The following is an 8564-nucleotide window of genomic DNA, read 5'->3' on the forward strand; positions in this document are numbered from 1 at the left end:
GAAGCCTATTGCATGGACCCTGACATGGTGGGATACATTTGAAAAATCACAATGAAATGCCCAGGGCTACATTTGAAATTTTGCAATGAAATACCCAGGGTATCTATTGAAAAATCCCAATGAAATACCCAGGGATACATTTGAAAAATCGCAATGAAATGCCAAGGGTATCTATTGAAAAATCGCAATGAAATACCCAGGAATACATTTGAAAAATCGCAATGAAATGCCCAGGGCTACATTTGAAATGTTGCAATGAAATACCCAGGGATACATTTGAAAAATCGCAATGAAATACCAAGGGATACATTTGAAAAGTCGCAATGAAATACCAAGGGATACATTTGAAAAATCGCAATGAAATGCCCAGGGCTACATTTGAAATTTAGCAATGAAATACCCAGGGTATCTATTGAAAAATCGCAATGAAATACCCAGGGATACATTTGAAAAATCGCAATGAAATACCCAGGGTATCTATTGAAAAATCACAATGAAATGCCAAGGGATACATTTGAAAAATCGCAATGAAATACCCAGGGTATCTATTGAAAAATCGCAATGAAATACCCAGGGATACATTTGAAAAATCGCAATGAAATACCCAGGAATACATTTGAAAAATCGCAATGAAATACCAAGGGATACATTTGAAAAATCGCAATGAAATACCCAGGGTATCTATTGAAAAATCGCAATGAAATGCGCCAGGTATCCATTGAAATTTTGCAATGAAATATCCAGGGTATCTATTGAAAAATCGCAATGAAATGCGCCAGGTATCCATTGAAATTTTGCAATGAAATATCCAGGGATACATTTGAAAAATCGCAATGAAATACCCAGGGATACATTTGAAAAATCGCAATGAAATGCCCAGGGTATCTATTGAAAAATCGCAATGAAATATCCAGGGCTGCATTTGAAATTTTGCAGAAAATGCGCTGGGTATCTATGGAAAATTCACTATGAAATACCCAGGCCTACATTTGAAATGCCTTTCAAAAAATCCTAAGCATTATAGATATGGCCTCTAGGCTTAAGTCTAAGTTATAGAAATGACCCTCTAGGCTTGGGTCTAGGTTATAGAAATAAAGTGGTAGCCACTAGTGCAGGTTCACCACTGAACCCCCAGTACCGACCTCCATATCCGTCCTGCTATCCAAAAAGCATGCAGTGACGCGGTTGCCAGGAGCGGGTACGATAGGAGTATCTGCTGTGAGGACCTCCTCGATCAAGTCCATGACTATGAACAATGCTCCGGAGACAGTAGCTTCCAGCATCAACAATAATCGACTTAGGGCGCCTGCTGCGTTTACTTCGCGCATACCAAGCCCTAAGTCATGGACTAGTTATACCTTTAAGCAAAGGAGCAACCGTACCGGAGCTCAGCCACCATCCCGAGCGAATGATGGCGGCGAGGATCGTCAAGGAACCCCTGTTCCTCGTAACAAGGGTCCTCCTTCCGAAGGATCCCCCCCTTCCAGCAACAACGATGGCCACGGAGGAGGCCCTAGCTCCAATCCTGGTGGACCCAACCTGCCAGACTCCTGGTACGTTCCCCCTAGGGGCAACGGAGGAGGAGGAGGTGGCGGAGGAGGTGGTGGAGGCGGTGGTGGAAGTGGAGGGGGTAGAGACGACAGTAAGCCATCCTCCCAAGATCCCCCCCCGTGGTGGCGTACTCCGGAAGAATGGCAAATCAACCACAAGTTGAATTTAACCGTTCTACCTGAATGGAACGGTGCCGGAGAATCCGCTATTGACTATCTAAGCTCGATGGGGTTCCTATCGGCATTAAGTTCCAAAATGAAGGAAGGCATAGCCCAGATAGCTCCTCTCAAATGGACCTCCTACGCCAAAAGCTGGTGGGAAACCTTGCCCGCCCCTGATCGAGACTATTTCTCGGCCAATTGGGATAACATGATGATCGGCATCCAATCCCATTTCCTGGACGAAGAATGGGTTCGGGAACGGACCTTCGAATTCGACGAAATGACTTTTAGAAATAAAGGTCACAAGCAGGAAAGCCCGTTGGAGTACATACAACGTCGAATCCGTCACCACCATTTCTTACACCCCGACGAGATCGACGGACACACTGCAGTTGCTCGTATCCTTCGTCGTCAACCAGTGGAATGGACTCACTACCTAAACGAAACTCTCTGTTCTTCCATCCTAGCCACCCAGTCGACAGCTAAAAAGATGAACAACAGTCTAATGGCATCTTGGCAGCAGGCTGAGCGTAATCGCAAGCCAGCGCTGTTTTACCGGAACCACCGTCCGCGCGCTGCGCACGCAGCGGAGGTGGAACCGCATAATCATGATATCTATTTGGAACCATGCTCTTGCGACGAAGGGGACGACGAAAATAAAAGTGTGAACTTCGTCAATAACTCGAACCGGAAGTCTAAGTCTAGAGTTCCCCGTACTGGGGGGCTTAAGGATTCAGCTAAGCCAGATTTCCCTCACGGAAAGACAAGGAATGGGGTGTCTTTTGAACGAGACGATTCTAAAGTCAGCGCGAAGGAGCCTCATGGTGATTGCTATATCTGCACTAGTCCCAAACATTTCCATAGAGACTGTCCCCATTACGGGAAATGGAACGTCCTTAGGAACGCACATCAGATACATGTAGATTGGGATTCTGGTGAGGAGGAGGAAGCGGACAGGTTGTACTTAGCTATGCTGGCTGAAACTAAGACCACCCTTTCCGCTTATGAGAGTGAAGACATGCTCAGACAGTTTGCCTTAGACATTCACCACTCCCAAGGAGGACGGAAGGAAGCACTCGCTGCTACCAAGCGCGAAGCGCTTGCAGCAGATATGCGCGAAGAGATGCGCCTGAGTAATAGGTTACCTGATGCTAAACTCCATAAAGTATACCCAATGCATCGCAACGAGTGGAAAGCTAAGGGCAAATCAAAAGACGCTACACGAAAGCCAGTGATACCTCAGCGAGTTTCTGTAAAGACTACTACCCGAATCTATGAGCCAGGGAAAGTATTCCCCGCCGTCAAAGGACGATCTCTGCCTGAAGGAATGGGATCACTAGGAACAAAGGCTCTGCATATGCGAGCCAAGATAGGCGATCTAGATTCGGACTGCATCAAAGCTCGATTAGATTCAGGAGCTGACATCACCCTCATTTCAGAAGAATTCTGGAAGTCTTTGACGAACTTTCCCCGTCTACAGGAAGGCATGAGAATGAAACTATACCACCTTATGGGAGGAGCCAAAGTCCTGGGGTATATCAAGACCGAACTCTTTGTCGTAGCTCAAGACGAATTGATAGTTAGCTTTGAACTCGAGGCCTATGTCGTAAGGAACATGAATGTTCCCCTTCTGCTAGGAGAAGACTTCCAGACCACGTACGAGTTAAGCGTTATTAGACACGCCTCAGGTCTCTGTGAAGTCATGGTGGGGAACTCAGGGCGCGTGTTACCCGCTGCCTCCGCTCACAACGTAGACTTGGGATTCGAGCTAAGAGTTGCGCATACTACTCAGTCTTTCGTCCAAAGGAAGGCCGTAGCTCGTGCTAAACCGAAAAGCAATGTGAAGAAATTCATGGAAGTAACTGCTTCCGAGGATACGCTCATCCAACCCTACCATGTTCGTAACATTGCTGTAGATGCCGCCTTTGAAGGGCGCGAGGATTGGATAGTGGAAAAGATCATTATCGGAACTGATGATCAAAACATTATGGCTGCACCCACCACTTGGATAACTGCCTCCTGTCCCTACCTACCCATTGCCAATACCAGTCCGCATCCTCGCTATGTTAGAGCTGGAGAAGTGGTGGGATATCTGGTTGATCCTGAACTTTCACTAGATAAACCCAAGGACTACGAACATCTCTCTAGAATGGCAGCATCTACGGAAGCGCTGAAGAAGACTATAATGGGAACCTTGAAAGCTCAAGACTTAGCAACTGCGGAGAATCCCTCTGCTGATACTCCCGGTCATGACGACCGTTTTGAGAACGACAATACGTGGGGACCCAAAACCACCGCCGTGCCCAAAGATCCCTTAGAGGGAGACGTAGAAACACTAGTTAATCTCGGTCCCGACATTCCGGAAGAGTATCAGGAACGACTGTCCGAAGTTTTGCGCAGAAATGCAGCAGCCTTCGGTGTAAATGGTCGACTAGGGCATGTGGAAGCGCGAGTCTGGATCCCGCTGCAGCCAGATACCTTGCCAATTTCGGAGCCCATGTACGGTACCTCTCTGGCGAAGAGAGAAGTTATAGACCAACAAATGAAGACCTGGTTCGAAGCAGGAGTCATCGAACTGTCGGTCAGTCCATGGGCTTCCCTGCCCTCGTCGTCTACCGAAACGGTAAACCACGGCTAGTGATCGATTATCGTAAGCTCAATGCTAAAACGATACCGGATGAATTCCCAATCCCACGTCAATCAGAAATCATACAAGCCTTGTCTGGAGCTCAAGTCTTATCATCGTTCGATGCCCTCGCTGGATTCACGCAGTTAGAAATGGCTGACGACGATAAGGAGAAGACAGCCTTCTGTTGCCATCTAGGACTATGGCAATTCAGGAGGATGCCTTTTGGCCTGAGGAATGGGCCGTCTATTTTCCAAAGGATCATGCAAGGCGTGTTGGCCCCGTTCCTATGGCTTTTTGCTCTTGTCTATATCGATGACATAGTGATATACTCAAAAAACTGGGAAGATCACCTCATCCATTTAGACCGTGTTCTTGGAGCTATAGCCGCCTCCGGAATCACCTTATCCCCAGCGAAATGTTTCGTTGGCTACTCCTCTATACTTCTATTAGGACAGAAGGTCTCCCAGTTAGGATTATCTACCCACAAAGAGAAGGTTCAAGCAATAATGGAACTCGCTAGACCAACTTCAGTATCCGACCTCCAGAAATTTTTGGGAATGGTCGTCTACTTTTCTGCCTATATCCCTTTCTATTCCATGATCGCAGCGCCGTTATTTGACCTCCTTAAGAAGGGAGTTAAATGGCATTGGCACGCGGAACAAGAGACTGCTTACGAACAAGCCAAGGAAGCCCTAGCAAATGCACCCGTACTAGGGCATCCTGTAGCAAATAAAGCCTATAGACTTTATACAGATGCCTCGGACGCAGCCCTAGGTGCTAGTCTGCAACAAGTACAAACTATCGCGGTAGAAGATTTGAAAGGAACTCCCTGTTACACTCGGCTCGAGGCTGCCTGAGAAGCTGGAAAGGAAGTACCTCAATTAATAATGAGGCTACATAAAGAAACACATGAAGTCGAACATCCAGATAAGTGGGGGGCCACGTTGGATGAAACTGTCGTCCATGTGGAAAGAGTTATTGCCTATTGGAGCAGAACCTTTAAATCTGCTGAACAGAATTATAGTGCTACTGAACGGGAAGCGCTCGCCGCCAAGGAAGTGCTGGTCAAGTTTCAACCTTTCATTGAAGGAGAAGAAATTACCCTGATCACCGATCATGCAGCCTTAGTATGGGCGCGAGTTTACGAGAATGCCAATCGTCGTCTAGCTGCCTGGGGGGCGGTATTCGCTGCCTACCCTGGGCTCAAAATAGTGCATCGAGCCGGCCGAATACATTCTAACGTCGATCCCTTATCCCGTTTGATATGAATCCCACCTCACGATTCTCCACTTAGCAACGACATTACGCCTATAGAACAAGATCCTGTCAAACGCAATATCGCTCAAAAAGCCGAAGACAGAATATTCCGAGCGGCTGCTCCGAAAGCAGCATTCAGTGTTATGTGGTGGGAAGATGTAATCGACAAACACACTTCTGCGGTTCGGACAAGACGACAAACTGCTGCCGAAGAAAGGCGCGAAACTATCACTAAGCCATCCAGTGATGATCGAATTGAGCCGGACACTGTGATAGACGACAAGACCTCACCTGTTGACTCTGATGAGCAAGGTGAAGTCTTGCCCTTCCCCAAGTCTGACCATTGGACCTATCCAGCAGGAACTAAGCCCTCAGAATCACCGCCGGACGAGGAATGGACAAGTTGAACGCAGTTGCTCATAGCGGTGGACCCAATCGTTTGCAAGGAATTTGTGGAAGGTTACGAAAGGGACAAATTCTTTGCCCCCCGCTACATCCAAAAACAACCTAATGAACAAACAATAATCTCGGCTAGCCACTTTCAGAGAGGTCGAGATGGTCTACTTTACTTTATTGACGCAGGTTGGAGAACACAACTATGTGTACCTAGTGCGAAGATCAATTACGTGTTAAGATGGATACACGATTCTCCCTACGAGAGCGCCCATGCCGGACCCCGCCGCTTCTTAGCGCGACTCCAAGAACTGTTCTACTGGCCGACCATGAGCAAGGATGCCGAAACCTATGCTACGTCATGCGATGTTTGCCAGAAGATCAAAACGGACCATCGTGCCAAGATGGGCGCACTAAGGCCCACGCACATTCCATCGAGGCCCTTTTCTACTGTTACTATGGACATGATTACCGGGCTCCCTCCGTCCGGAGAGCAGAAGTACACCGCTATACTAGTAATAGTGGACAAGCTTACCAAGTACGCCATCATAATACCCACTCATACCACCTTAACCCAGGAAGGGTTCGCCAAGCTCTTTGTGGAAAGAGTAGTCAACGTCTATGGATTGCCTGAAGTCATAATATCAGACAGAGACAGGTGATGGGCTACTATCTTCTGGAGATCAGTAGTCTCTAACTACGGGAGCGTCATGGCGCTATCTTCGGCGCATCATCCCCAAACCGACGGACAAACCGAAGTCCTTAATGCCACTATCGAACAAATGCTCCACGCTTATGTCTCCACAGACAAGGAAAACTGGTCAAATTGGCTTAGCGTTCTAGCCTATTCCTACAACAGCAGCGTGCATTCGTCTTCGAAATACTCCCCTAATTTCTTACTTATGGGATACAACCCCAGGACGTCTGTGAGCGCGATAGTGCCTGAAATAGACCCTGCTCGCCGCCCCTTCCTGCCTAGTCAAACTGCGGAAGACTTTGTCGAGACCCTGGAAATACACCGTAACTTCGCCAAGGACGCTATCGCTTTAGCCCAAGATAGACAAGCGAAGGCGTACGACAAGAAAAGGCGACCTGTTCAGGAGTTGAAAGTGGGAGACTACGCCCTGGTGAACCCCCACTCCCTAGAATTAGTAGATGTCGAAGGCACTGGGAAGAAGCTCATCCAAAGGATGATAGGACCCTTCGAAGTCTTGGAAAAAATCAACCCCATGGTATATCGTTTACGACTACCGGATACTTACTCGATGCATCCAGTGTTCAACTTGGATCATCTAAAGAAATATGTAATTTCGCCCGAACAATTTGGGGAACGATCTGAATTACCCTCAACGCGTGATCTTCGAGCATCAGAAGAATATGAGGTCGAAGTGATTCTAGGGCATCGTTTGGTTGGCAAAAGGAAGGCCAACCGCAGGATGTTCTTAGTCCGTTGGAAAGGTTATGGGCCCGCAGACGATTCTTGGGTATCGGAATACGACTTACGAAACTCCCCCCTGCTCAAGAGGAATTATCTCGATTCTAAGGGCCTGACTATCTGAAACCTATCAAACGGACTGCCAAATATTACTATCTCCCGAACCCTAATCTCTGGTTAAGGTTCATTAATAATCTTGTACAGTCTGATCAAAAATTTGGAACTCCGAACTCTGCTTAGTATATAGTGTTTGAATTCTCTTTTTTAAAATTCTTTCAGAGCTCTCGTCAAAAGTGTCCCGCTGCTCTCGAGCGCGATTACACTCGAGCCGCTTAGTATGGCTGGACGACTCGGCCACGTTCGAGCTGTGGACAGCAACAATACGAGGTGGTATTTGCCTCGGCGAAACCCCAGCTTCGCGGGTTACGAGCAAATCCCTCAACTCCCTTCTCCACCTACATTCTTTTTACCTCCTTCTGTTCATAATCGATATGTTTCCACCCAAGGATGACTCTGGAAAATATCATCTCCTAATTCCTTCCAGAATCCCTTCTGCCCTGGTTCCCGACCGATGAATGACTGGTGGCTACCACTTTTATGATTAATCTATGACAACTGTCCAAGAGGCAATGTGTATACTGCCACAGGTTTTATGAAAGGCATCTCATTAGGATTGCCCATCTATTTCATTCAATTTATCACTGGAATCTTTCATAAGATATAGGCAAGAATAATGAGATATCATGAGGATATTTCATTAAGCTCTTTGGCCCTTTCATTGCCATTTCATAGACTTTTCATTAGGATATTTCATTAGGCTCCTTCGCTTTTTCATTGCCATTTCTTAGAATTTTCATTAGGATATTTCATTAGGCTCCTTCGCTTTTTCATTGCCATTTCTTAGAATTTTCATTAGGATATTTCAATAGGCTCCTTCGCTTTTTCATTACCATTTCTTAGAATTTTCATTAGGATATTTCATTAGGCTCCTTCGCTTTTTCATTACTATTTCTCATAAGGATATTTCATTAGGTATTTGGCCCTTTCATTACCATTTCTTAAACTTTTCATTAGGATATTTCATTAGGCTCCTTCGCTTTTTCATTGCCATTTCTTAGAATTTTCATTAGGATATTCA

This window comes from Laccaria bicolor, genomic scaffold, assembly GCF_000143565.1.
Source record: "Laccaria bicolor S238N-H82 LACBIscaffold_74 genomic scaffold, whole genome shotgun sequence".
Classification (NCBI taxonomy): domain Eukaryota; kingdom Fungi; phylum Basidiomycota; class Agaricomycetes; order Agaricales; family Hydnangiaceae; genus Laccaria; species Laccaria bicolor.